Raw genomic sequence first — 13,854 nt, forward strand, 5'->3', positions numbered from 1 at the left:
TGTCAGTGTTAATTATTTTAAGTGCTTTACAAACTATAATTACTCTAGTAGTTAATGTATAAACTCCCCTGAGAACTTAATTGGAAATAAAATACACATTTGCGAGACAAAATTAATTATTTCTGTTTATAGAATCAGATCAAAAAGCACTTTTGTTGCATTTTTTTTCAATAAAAATGCTTATGCAGTTGAAATTCATTTAAATGCACGTGAAAAAATTCTCTAAAACGCTTTTTAAAAAATGTATGCTTCTTAATGAAACTATATAAACGAATTTTTCTCGTTTTGAGACCGTCTTTTATAGCCCTGACGGCAATTTAGTAGTTTCTGCAACACGCCAAGGAATCATTACTATGTAAACATTCCGTGACCAAAACACTTTATTTTACAACACAACCTGCAAAATTCAGTTAATCGGGGCCTTTTTCTAGCCAAAAATGTAGCCAATTTCAAGAAATGTGTTGATATAGAAAAAAAAGAGATTCTACAAGTAGAGATTAAATACTAAAGAACAGTAAATAGCCGAATCTAGAATAGCAAATTGAATTTAAAAATATTGATCTCCCCAGATGATTTCATGTAGAAAGTTAGTAACATAAAATAAGCAAAGCAAAACAATGTTTTTAATATTAAAAATCATTGACAAGTCTCGAATTTCGCAAAATGTGAAATATGAAATATGCTAAAAGGAATCTAATAGAGTAAATGAGTTGAACTTCTCAAACAATTTTGAATATTTTATCGATGTAAAGTGAAATCATTTAAGTTCATTTTTTTAAACTAAAGCATAATCTAAGCTGGTAATTCGAGATATTATTCAGACATATGGAAGTTTAACGTGTCTCAGCCGTAAAGCGTTCTCTGGAATCTTTTATAAATTTAAGATTAAAATTACTAATTGTTACCTTATTCAATAATGTTGGAAATTACAAAACTTTCACTCGTTCTATCATAGACAAGCTAAAAGAAATAGAAATGTCCTAAAAATGACCGATAGTTTAAAGTAATTTTTTAAAGCAAAAGAATTGTTGCGTTCTGCTTAAAACACCAATATTTATCCTCACTAAGATACAAAATTAGTTATAAAATTGGTCAGCAGATGTCGCTACTAACTGGTGAAAGCTACAAAGTAATGGTTTTTAGATAATCAGTTACAGTGACAATGAGGCTTAGTTTGACATCAAAATTAATAGATGCAACTGCATACATTTCTTTTGAAATTGTTTAAAATGCTGAGGGAAATATTCCAAGTCATTAGGAATGCTTTAATGTCGATAAATAATAAGTAAATTGCCAGTAATATGATGGTCGACGAAAAAATGTGAAAATGAAGGTTAATTTAGGTGAACAAAATGGAAGATACGATAGCAAGATGAAGAAAAAGTTGAAGGAGATGGTAGAAGTTGTTGGGTGGTTAGATGGTATCAAAGCTTGTAAAATGAATAAAAATTTGTAAAACCAGAGTTTTTTTCTAAGTCTAGTCTAAATCGATCAATTAGTATTTAAGAAGCAAAATTTTTAATATGAGCTAAGAGAATTTGATCAGCTTTTTGAAATTCAATCTATCTTTGGAATTTACTTTCAGAATCTTGTAAAGATAGCAAAACCTTTTTTAAAATTTTACAATTACTTGTGTTAAATTGTGTCAGAAAACTAAAATTCAGAATACTTACTCAATAGCAATTGAAATGTCATTTAATTACCAGATTAATCCAAAAAAAACTATCGTTTCCAAAAAAGAGCTTAAAGTAAAATTAGAATATTCACAGATTTCCGGAAAAATATGCGATTTTAAAGTACTATAGAGCATTTCAAGAACGAACTGAATAAACTATGTAACAAAATAGCACTGAGTTAAAAAAGAAATCTGAAAATGATATTTCTTATATTGCTCTTTTCTGTCGTGTGAAGGAGCTGTTTTATCATGACCAATGTAAATATTTACGCCTTCTGAGGAGAATTTCAGCATTTAGTAAGAAATTCTGTAAGAAAACATAATATCTGCTGCGTTGATGATAATTTCAGATTTTAATGTCTGCATTATGTATTTTTTTATTTTCTAGTTTGCGAGTTATTTTTTTTCAATAGGGGTTCATTTGAAAACAAAACCCTAAGAACCTTTGAACACAAAATATCATTTCATTTTTTTAAAAAACGATCTCCCTGAATAAGTTTTGATTTAATGATCGGATCTTCATGTTCTAAAACTCAATCTTATTGGTTCAAGAGAGTGATCTCAGATACGTTAATTAATAAGTGCAGACGATATTTTAAGTTACGATATCAGAAACATAAACATATTTTGTCTGAAAAAAACATATATTTTTTTTACCTATTCGGATTTCTGACCCCCGAAATGTAAGGGGTAGCTTTAATCTGGAAAATAAGGTCCCAATAGTTTGGTTATGAAAACGATCCAACGTTTGGACCTTTTATAGCCAATTTTACTTTTGGCGCATTTCAAGAAATCTCGAGAACTTTTTAAGCAAATGGGAAAATTTCTGTACACAATTGAAAAACTTGTTTATACAAAGATAATTCCATGCAAAAAATGACTTTAAATAAATGTTTTTTTTTATTATTTCATTTAATAATAACCGAAAAAAATTAAATATTGTAAGGTATATGATTGTTTAGTAAGTTATTGTAAGTGTTGTTAAATAATTAAGTTACTGTAAGGTATACAGTTTTTAACAACATTTTAAAAAATGTTATCTTACATGGCGAAATACAAAATTTGAGTAAAATCGGTCGAATAATTCTTTGGAAATCGAATTTTAAAGATGTTACATATTTAATCTTTTCAATGTTTGAACTTGTTGTATATATTGCTCAGATTATATTATGGTGATAAAAAAAGTTTGGTTAGAAGTACTAGAATTTTTACTGAAGCTCTTTGGTAATGATTTTGGCAAAACTAACAAAAAAATATGGTGTTATAATATGTGATAAAATTAGGTAAATGTCGCAAAATATGGTTATTTTATCATGATCGAATTAATTTACCTTTTAACTCTGTATTTTTTACCATATGTGTGGTAAAAAAACTATAATTTAAAAAACCAGTAATTCTGGTAAGCCGTTAATAAATAGGAACAGAGAAAATACCAAATGCAATGGATTTAACTCTAGGGATTTATCTAAAACGGCCATTTGGGGTCAATTTGACCCTCATTAGAAATTGATCTTATTTCAAAGTTTGTAATTGTTGAATATTGTTAAAAATAAAATATATAAGGGCTTTCAGACTTTAAATTTTTTTTATTATTTCTTTTATTAATGTGATAAAAATATAACAACAGTGCAGTGTTGTAATACAGGTTATTCTTTCGCAGGAACGCAATTCATACGAAAATAAACAAATGATGCAAATATAAACAATGCGCTCAATACGCATTAGCCCACACCATGTTTTTGGGGGAAGTTCCATGATTAATTAGACATTGGGTTAAGCGTACTGCAATATATCCACATGACGTGAAAGTTACACCAAACATATTAATTGATTTCTAGCATCTCTCATAGTTATCAGAAATTTCATTTTGCGCCTTGTGATGTTAAAAGGCTTGTTTTCTTAATTTTACTGACTAAAATTTCTAAACTAGGGGCTATTTGATGCGAAAACACTAATTCGTAGCACTTCAACAAGCGTAAGAATGAGTTTATTATGCGTAATTAGGGTGACGAATACGCATCTCTCGAATACGCATTGAGGGCAGCAATATCATAAACGTTGCAAAAAAGTGCGACAAATTTTACCTAGCGTAGAATAGTCAGATAAGCCTATGTCAGATTTCGTTCTATTGTATTGTTGTTTCTAATCCCCAAGAGGTCCATCCCAATCAGACCAATTCCATAAATCCAAAAATGTCCAGAAAGTCTAAAAGCAGATGAGGTTTTGTAAAAACCTCGTCGATATTAAAATCGATACAGTTTAGAACATGCTCGGGCGAAGCCTGAGCAGTCCTACATTTAGTGCAAAATCCAAAAGTCTTTTGCACCTGAGCATACGAGAGACACCTCAAGCACCTCACTTGCAAAGCGAAATAAACAAGTCTGCTGGCTTCTAGGTCTCTCAAAAAGCAAGGCACTTCCAGGTCGTTTTCTGAAATACCAACTATGCGGAGGAGGAACCCTCCAGAGGTCCATAAACATTTTTTTGCACTCTGCAAAGACCTCGTTGAAGGTGGAAGGTAAATCTGGCTGTAAAGGTTCCGAAGAAGCGTCTTTTAGCCAATGAGTCCGCTATCTCGTTACCTTTGATTCCAACGTGTGATGGAATCCATTGGAAGTGTACCCCAAAGTTCGCTGAGAGCCTGAAGAGCATCCCCAAAATTGAAGCCGCAGCCCTGTCTCCAACATTCTATTCTCCATCCAGTTGCTAAGGTGTTGGATTGAAGATTTGCTATCCGTCAGCATATACTTAAAGTCTGAAGCATATGCTTAAAGTCAGGCTCAGCAATATTCTCAACGTGTCTTAGGCCATTTTCAATCGCAATAAGCTGAGATCTGAAAGCCGAGCAAAATTCAGAATTTCTAAATTTGAGACTCAATGTGTACGTGGGTGTTTTAATAAAAACCCCATTACCTGAATGACCTTCGTCGCTCTTGCTGCCTTCTGTGTATAGTTGTAAAACATCTGTTGGTATTTGGCTAATAGTTTCAATAGCCATTTGTCTCACAAATTCTGGGTTGTCTTTACTTTTATGGGCCGGGTACAACAGCTCCGTGTGGAAATGGATACCAGAAAATTCAGTAACGGGGCTAAAACATGACCTATTCGTTCTATTGTAGCAAGTGACAGTGCCTGGCTGCTACTTTATGCTGTCGTTTGCGAATAAATTCACGTGAATACTATTCAGAATTATGTTTTATTTTTTGTAAGTATTCTATTTCTTTTGCACCTACACATGGAGTGTTTTGTTTTCATTCTGCAGTTCATAAGATGAATATCATGACGAAGAAGTGACGTTTAAAATTTTCGTATTCAGAAGTGCAATCCCAAGTAAGTGGGCATTTCTTTTAAGGAAAAAAAATCATCTGCAAAGTTTACTGAGGTAAAAAGAATTATTAGTAGTCCTGCTGTGTTCAGAGTTTAGGCTATGTTCTATAGTATAGGGTTTATTATTGTTATTAGGTTATGTTCAGTCAGTTATTAGGTCATGTTCTATGTTTGTTAAGTTATTATGTTCTATACTCCGGGCTACATATTTTCCTAGATTTGTGATTCAGTTGAAGCTGTTTTTTAACTTGAACAAATAAAGATAACCACTGGAAAAAAAAAGTTTTTTTTAATTTTGTGTCAGTTGAAAACAAAAATTTGAAGTTTCCGTCATGAGATAAATTTGTATTTTTACTTACATGGCAATGACTATTTACCTTTCTTTTCTTTTTGGTCAGGATTATAAGAGAATAACTATTTATAATCAGGATGCACATGCTTTCTTTCAGACTCAATTACAAATTTGCAATTCAATAAGAGCTCAACTAAGCTATTTTGAGCATTGAATCTAACGTACCATATTATTTAGCGTGAACTATTACGTGACATATTTTAGCAGGGTGGACTTGATTCTAGGGTAGATAGATTTCTGTTTCACAAATCATTTTCACAAGATTTGAAGTATATTGCCAAAATAAAAAACAAACATGAAACTTCAGAAATTAGCTTTTTTTATAGAAGTCAAATTTACTCTTTTTTTGTGTGACTATTTTTGGTAGTTCCATGATTATTTATTTCAATAATCAACATTAATGCATAAATTTTGATACAGTCTACTTAACAACAATTTAAGAAAGGTAAAAAAATAGTAGCTTTGAATCTCACGTCCATCTTTGAAAACAACATAACATCAAAAAAATGAAGGCAACAATATTCAAAATGACCTCAACGGCACTTCTAGTGTTAATACCGTATATTTTGGTTTTGGTAACGGAATTATGTTTTTTCTTACAAGAAATGTCCTTACCATACAATATTTTATCAGATTTTTTTCTCCCTGAGTAACTGCTGTTATATTAAAAATCTAAAGCATATCTAATTATTTTATGTTATATATTTTTGAAGATTAAGCATATTGTTCGTGATAATAAGAGCATTTTCAGATAAGTAAACCTTTCAGATAATCTTAAATATTTAAAACGTTTCATCTTGGCAACTAAATATAGAATATAGAAGTAAAATATATTCAAGTTTATGTACTCGTATATTTATCATCTGAAACATTATGTACTCAAAGTTTCATGCTTTTTCTTACACATAAATATACTTTTAATGATATAAAAGTATAAAAAAAATGCACTCTCTGCAAAACGAATCTTTCATAAAATCACAACTTCTTTTAAACGATAAAGAAAAAAAAAGGGTGGTAGAACTGCGTTGTACCACAATAGAAGAACATTCCATTCACACACAAACACATACAATCTGCTCTCTAGCGAACTTACCTGCCGCATATAACATGCAGAAGATAAATAACACCTCTTCTTCTATAACAATAACCCTACATGTTATTACATACCGTGCCCGGAGCACTCTAGGCTCCTGCTCCCTTGGGCAAACTTAGATTTGGAGCAGACTAACCCAAGAATCCTAGCAATCCTAGAAATTGCTTGCCATCTTCTCTCCACTCCTCCACACACCCCTGACATATATACTGCTCTCTTTTAGGCAAAAAGCCAGGCACCATACCACGAGTCCGTTTATGCTGCAATGCCCAGGCACTAATGGCCAGGTAAAAGGGTTTCTTTTTTCTAGTGTTGTCCATAAAAAAATGTGGGTGATATTTTCGGGGCTCCGAGACGGATGGTTTTTGTTCTTTACAAGTCTTCTCGTTCCGTGAATGCTGATAAAGATAAGGTAAGCATAAGCATAAGGGAGCCATGATCATTTTGGATGGATGGCTTCTCGTTTTCGTTTTGCCCTTACCTCAAAAGAGAAAGGTTAACTTTTTGTTCTTTTTCTAGGGCATTACTTATAGTTTTTTGTCCATGAGGGATTCAGTTTGTTTTTTTTTAGTTTGGCGTTTTCATGAATTATGTGAATATTGTTTTTTTGGTTTATTTACGAATAGGTCAGTAATCAAAGTCAATAAGAGTTTTTATTGCTTTGGCACGTTATGGTTCAGGTTATTATGCGAATTAAAGTTAAAGTTCTTTTTTTCTATTTCGCACCAGTAAGGTTTCAGTTTAGTTATAATACGTAAGATATGTTTTTCTATTTGTAAGATGGAAAAAAAACATTTTAGATACATTAATTTTTAGGTACGCTACTTTATTTCCGTTAAAATTGAGCTAAATTATATTCACTTTTTAAAATTTTTGTCCATGAGATACTTCGGATTTTTAGTTGAGCGCTTTTATGGATTATACAAAAAAGTATGAAGTGCTTATTTAGAAATAAGATATGGTTTAGGTTATGAAATAAGTTAAAATTGTAGTTATTTTATTATTTCTTCGCTTCAGCAAAGTTTCATTTTGGTTATAATCCTTAAATGTTCTATCTGTATATCTATTTATAATGTGGGTAAATTTATTATTTATCTATTTTAATAGACAAGTCGTTTCATTTCAATTTAAATTATTGAACTGTTGTTGTCTATAAGGGAATTTGGTTTTTAATTTATGTTTCATGGATTATTTGAAAATAGTCATCTGTTTATTTACAAATTATATTACGAATGTCAGTAATTAAAGTCAATAAAAGTTTCATTATTTGTTGTTTATTTTCTAACCAGACCAATGTTTTGCTATACTGCTTGATAAATGTTGGTTTCGTTCATTCTGCTTATCTGCAAATATAGTTAATGTATGTTAATTTTTAGGTAGGCGACTTTATTTTAATTCAAATTATGTTACTAAATCATGTTTATTTTCTCTATGTTTTAATAATTAAACAAATTAAGCTTTTTAAACTGGCGATTTAATGTTATGTTTGTGTATTTTTTCCTCGTAATATGCTTTTATAAATAGAAAAATTGGTTGAACTTTTCATAAAGCAATTTTTAAATTTATTTTATAAATTTCATATTTATTATAATTGTTTCTAATTTTATCTAAAATGGAGTTCCTTAAAATATATTTTTTTGAAATTATTGAGTTAGAAAACATATAATATATATATGGCGATTAGTTTCGTACAAACTTCCTAACTTATGAGAGATTTTGTTTGCATATGAATAAAACCGAACCGAATAAAATTTACGAAGGGACTAAAGTTAAGTGAGTCTCCTAAAATAGAAGATATTTTATTTCGCAACATCAAAAACATATCAAATGTACATGTTTCATAATAAATTGTTTACCCATTGCAATAACATATATTGGAAGACTAATTTATAGTGAGTTTCATAACATGTGAGAGACTTTATTTTGTATTTCAAATGAATAAATAGCGAAATCACATAGCAGATAAATATATAGTATTCTTAATAAGTTTAAACCTAATCGAAATTTCCAGGAACTTAAATCGTACAACGTGGCAAATAACAAAATAGCATAAATTTTTACAGCATGCAACAAACTCGATTGGATTCAAAGAATTACTGAAACTGCATTTCATAATGATTCACAAAATAGATTTCCGTCTAGACTGATTTTTCTTTTATAAATAGAGTAATTGATATTCTAAAAAAAATATTATTCTTTCTAAAAATATTAAAAGCATCATTCATAATAAATTAAGTTTCCATCTTTTTCTTAAATGTTTTGAATAGATATGAGGGGGATGTGCATCTGCAGGTGAAGCTTTTTAAAATAATTTGAGTTAATTGAAATATACCTGATATAATCTGGTGAATAAACATAAAATAGCTTATGCTTTTTAAATCGCAGTTTTTTTAAAAATTGAATTAGCTAAATATTTATTTATAATGTGCTTAGAAATTTTGGTTCATGTATAGATACATTATTTTTTCATAATAATTTTTAATGAAAATATTTCAATAGTGATATTATAAAACATTTCATGAAATAGTCATTTGAATCATAATAATTAAAAATATAATTTTCAATTCTAACAGTTTCGTCTATTTATTGTAATATTCTTAAGAGCTTGTCTGCGTTTTTATTATATTTAAAAAAAATTAAGTGAATTATACAGATTTAATTTAATTATTACATTTTTGAATAATTAGGCGAGTTTTGCTTTTTAATGAGTGCAAAATTGTTTCGCCGGGAATTAATTATTGCATAAGATGTAAAATGTTGAGATTGAGTTATATTTTCGAATAGTACTCTGAATAGAGTTAAAATGCCTTGAAATAAACATTAAAGTGATTTTTTTTTCAAATGTGGGATAGGCTGAATTTGACATTGTATTTAAAAAACTTAAATATAATGGAAATTTTTGATGTCACAAATTGTTTTTAAACAGTATATTTTTATAGTATTTAAAATTACAAAATTATTTTCTTAACTCTATTAGAAAGCTATGCCCCACCTCGCTTCACACACCAATCTCTGAGATAGCAACTATTGTTTTGTGTTTTTTGAAAATGAGCAGACAGTTACATCTAAATTAAAAAGTATTCTATAAAATAAAACTAAAATATTTTATTGCATTACACAGATTAAGTTTTATTGATTTAGTTCCCGTTTCCACTGGGAGAATATTTAAATCTAATCATTTTGCTCGATTACCATTGAAACTTTATCGACAATTTTAATATTTCTTTTAACTTTCAGTTACTTATAAACCCGTTCAATGTTTTTTTACAAAGGAGATTAATTATTAACAGTGCGAAAAAATTATATAAATTTTGTACTCGTAGTAAAAATTCTGGTAAAATTATCGTACTGTATGATAATGAAATTTTTGGTATGAAAAACAAAATAGTTCTGGTTATTAAAAGAAAATATGTCGAATTTGAACAATTAAATTGGTTAGTTTTCCGTTCATATGGTATCGGAAATTCTACCGGTTTACCGAAAATTCTACTTTTCAAAATTTTAGTTCTTATTACCACACATTTAGTATAAAAATATAAAAATGAAAAGCAAATTTTACCGAATAAATGTTCTTTTATGCCATGCTCTAAGTTATCATGATCAAATTACTAAATTTTTCTACATTTACTAAATTTAATCATATATCGTAAAACCACATTTTATTGCTAATTTTAAAAAGAATCATTAACAAAGCTCTCCGGAAAAAATTACCGATCTTTTTGGTTCTGGTGGTTTTGATCCTGCTTCTTTTCTCAGTGTACAAAGCTTATTAAAGTAACTGAAACTTATTTGCTATTTTTAAAAGTAAAACGTTAAGTAAGTGTATATACTGATTTAAATATAGATACAGTTCAGCCCATGAAGCTTAGAAAAAAATCTAATATTTCTAATAGACTATTTGGAAACTGTCAAAAGGTCAATAAGTTTAGATAGCGAATTAAATATGCTCATCATAAAATGTTGCGTAATAAGATATTGACATAAAATTACTTTATGGAAAAGAAATGCTGCTCTTAATTTTAAGACAAAATATCTCATTTATTTTACTACTTATTGATTAATCATGAAGAATCTAAGCGAATCTCAAAACACATTACTTAAAGTTTCTAACCTTTAACTTTTTCTAATGGGTATGACACAATGAAAGTTATTGGCAACGAAACCGGTAAGTCAACAGTATGCGCATTCGTATCCACAACTTTCTCCAAAAATTGCTCGAGAATACTTTGTGATATAGAAATCACAGTTGCCCAAAATATCAGCAACTGTTTCTCTCCGCTGATAAAAAAAAAATTGCCTATAATTAAGAGCAACTCCCACTTGGAGCAATCAGATATTTTGCATTTTATAGCGTTTCAGTTCTATGTGATGACGTTAACAAATGTAAGTAAAAATGGCGATAACGTAAATAATTTTTTTTTCTAAGTCAGGCACAGAACTTTCGTTCCTTACCTCGGAAGATGCCGGAAGAGTAACGTAAATGAAGAGAATGATCGAGTGAAATTTTTCATTGATGAAATGGAACAGTTTTGTAGCTTAAAATTAACAATTTCTTTTAAATTCAAGAATTAAAAGTACTTTCATATGATGAGATGACCATCTCAATGCAGTTGATGTACAATAACAGCAACCTATTCATCATTTTAGTGGTGGTAAGAGCAGTAAACTATTTTCTAGTTAAATGTTTTTCTTTAAGAAAATTTACTTGTTCTTAACTATAAAATTAAAACTTAGTATGATTTGTTCCAAAGTTTTGATTACTTTAGATCGAAATAATTTCATTTTTATATAGATAATGATTTTTCCTGGCGAAAAGTTCCGCATTAAAATATTTGCCAAGTAAATCGCCAAATCCTGTTGCATTATATAAAATATGATAGATATTACATTTCTTCCTTTTTAAATTCTAATATTTATTTCTGATGACTGTATAAGTATGTGTTCAATTATTTGAAATAATTTTTTAATTTTTTTATTTGCAAAATAATTCTTTCATTCTCCTCTAAGAATTCTTTTAAATTTTAAAAAGCCTGTTTTAAAACAGAAACAAGCTAGAAAACTCAGGAAGCATGTATGGCAAATTTTTACCTTGTCTCCCATAAAGTTATCCTGTTTCACGGTAATTACTTAAAAGTTTGAAAAAAGGTAGTAATATAATATATAAGAAGTAATTTTTAAAAATACAAATTCCACAATCCCAACTTTCAATATATTCCGCAATTCTTTTCCTTTTATTTTCTAATCTGTTTCTACATTCACCCCCTCTTTGTTTTGGTGCATGATGATTTGCATAATATTTTGTCTATTTTTATTCAAAGTTAACATACATTTATCATTTGCTACTTTGCTTTCCTAGAATGGAGTCAAGTATGTAAGTTTATCTTACTAATTCTTTAATATAGATTTATATTCAATGGAGAAAAAATGTTTTTTTAATATAATTTATGTTTTCTAAAACAAATAAATTCCAGTCCAATCATAAAAATTACCAAATCAATTATGCCTCCCATATTTCTTTGTGCATAGAATAATCCTAGAACTGTAAACAAAATATCTATTCGACTTAAAATAGGGTTTTGACGGATACCTGAAGACTTAACCCTAATTTCAAATTAATAGTTATTCTAATAATGTATTGGTAATATTTTATCATGCTAGTAATTTCTCTTTCCTTTATTTCAGATATTTTGCAGAATCTTGTCTAACTGATGTAGAAGGAAACAGATGTAGCATTGTTTTTATGCTCGAAATTAAAATAATAAATATAAAAATGTAAATGAATAATGTTCTAAATGTTCTTAACATTAAATATTATATTTTTAAATTGATTTTTGTGTTGTTCAAAATGCAAAGCACATTTAAAGCCGTAACAAAAATAATAAAGTACATAAAATGAGTGCTTCCAATGTAATGATTTTTTAGTTATTATTTAATTCGAATTTATAAATTGTATGTTACAATACGTTTGTTCTAAAATAAGTCTTGTAATTTTTTATTAGATTATATAATACCAATAATGAATGTTTTAAATTTTGCAATAATAAACTTAAGTATGACATTTAATTTATCAAAACCAAACCTCTTGTATTTGAAAATCATTTTTTTTCTTGAAAAAATTGTAATTCGTAAAAGTAATATTTATGATGATAATTATAATTAATGTAAGATTAATTAATTAATTATAAGGCAATAAAACTTTAAGACGTTGTTTTATTTACAAGTTAGGCATTATTTTATGAATAATTTTTAGAATAAATTTTAAAAACAAAATCTATTTGATAGATATAATAGTTTTGATGTTATAAGTATTTTATGAGTAAAAGGTATGTTAAAAATTGTATGTTTCATACATGAAACTCTCGTTTCTTTTAAACTATTAGTTCAAAGGATAAATTTTGATTTTATTGGATTTAACGTAAAAAATTCCATTTAAAACAATGCCTCAATTGTCTAGATAACAATGCCAGCTGCGTAAATTTGCATAGGCAAAAATTGTTCTTTCTTTGTGCCCGCGAAAACTTTAATGAATGTGAAAACTGATAGACTATTAAATCAGACAATACGGGTTTACTATCATTCGATTTAGCTTAATAATACTCATAAGTAAACATACCTCACTTACCTAGATAACAATGTTAAATACGTAAATAGGTATAAGTAAAAAAGACTGCTTCTCGGACATAAAACCTGAATAGCTTCTAAACTATTAGTAAATCGACTCAACGTTTGAAAAAAAAATCAAAAAAGTACAAAATAGAAGTCACTTAAATCTATTCCCCTTTCACCCCTTATTCTTTTAAAAATGGAATAAAGGCCCATATACCCTGAAATAATTTCCATATCCGTGATAATCATTTTTATACGATGCAGCTCTACTAATGTGCAAATGAATAGCTAAAAAATTTTATTTGCAGCTGAATAAAGATTATAAAATGCACAAAATTAAACAGACATTGACCAACATTCTACGACGTCAGTGATGAACTGCGAAATTGCTTATAGAGTTGAGGATAGAGTAGAGGTTACACTCACTGTTGCTCATCATTTTCTTCCGTGTGTTATCCGTATTGTGTAATTTGTTGCTTTCGCAAATTAAAGATCTCCTTCAATTTCAAAAAGATATCCGTGGTAGCTTAGGGGATAAAGCTTTCGCCTTCCAATAAGGTGAATCGCTTCCGAATCCCAGACATGGCTGGACATACGGCACTCGGCTCGCGCCGACTACAGTGCAGACATAAAATATCCTCAGTTGTAAACGGATCTTGGGTTAGAGTCCCCTTGCAGTCAGGTTTACAGTGGGAGGTTATCGTGGTTTTCCTCTCCATGTAACGCAAATGCGGGGTAGTTCCATCAAAAACTCCTCCAGGAAAGCAAATTTCTCCCAATACTTGATCCAGGAGTTCCTTT

General features: G+C 29.1%; 1 long non-coding RNA gene across 1 annotated transcript in view; it reads left to right on the forward strand.

The window, feature by feature from the left end:
- LOC139425316 (uncharacterized) overlaps positions 1–12,344 on the forward strand; it is a 44,937-nt gene extending 32,593 nt beyond the window's left edge. The window contains exon 2 of the long non-coding RNA XR_011636509.1: positions 12,130–12,344. This is a non-coding gene — a long non-coding RNA (uncharacterized lncRNA). The remainder of the gene's footprint in view (positions 1–12,129) is intronic.
- Positions 12,345–13,854: the final 1,510 nt, after the last annotated feature.

This window comes from Parasteatoda tepidariorum, chromosome 3 (assembly GCF_043381705.1).
Source record: "Parasteatoda tepidariorum isolate YZ-2023 chromosome 3, CAS_Ptep_4.0, whole genome shotgun sequence".
Classification (NCBI taxonomy): Eukaryota; Metazoa; Arthropoda; class Arachnida; order Araneae; family Theridiidae; genus Parasteatoda; species Parasteatoda tepidariorum.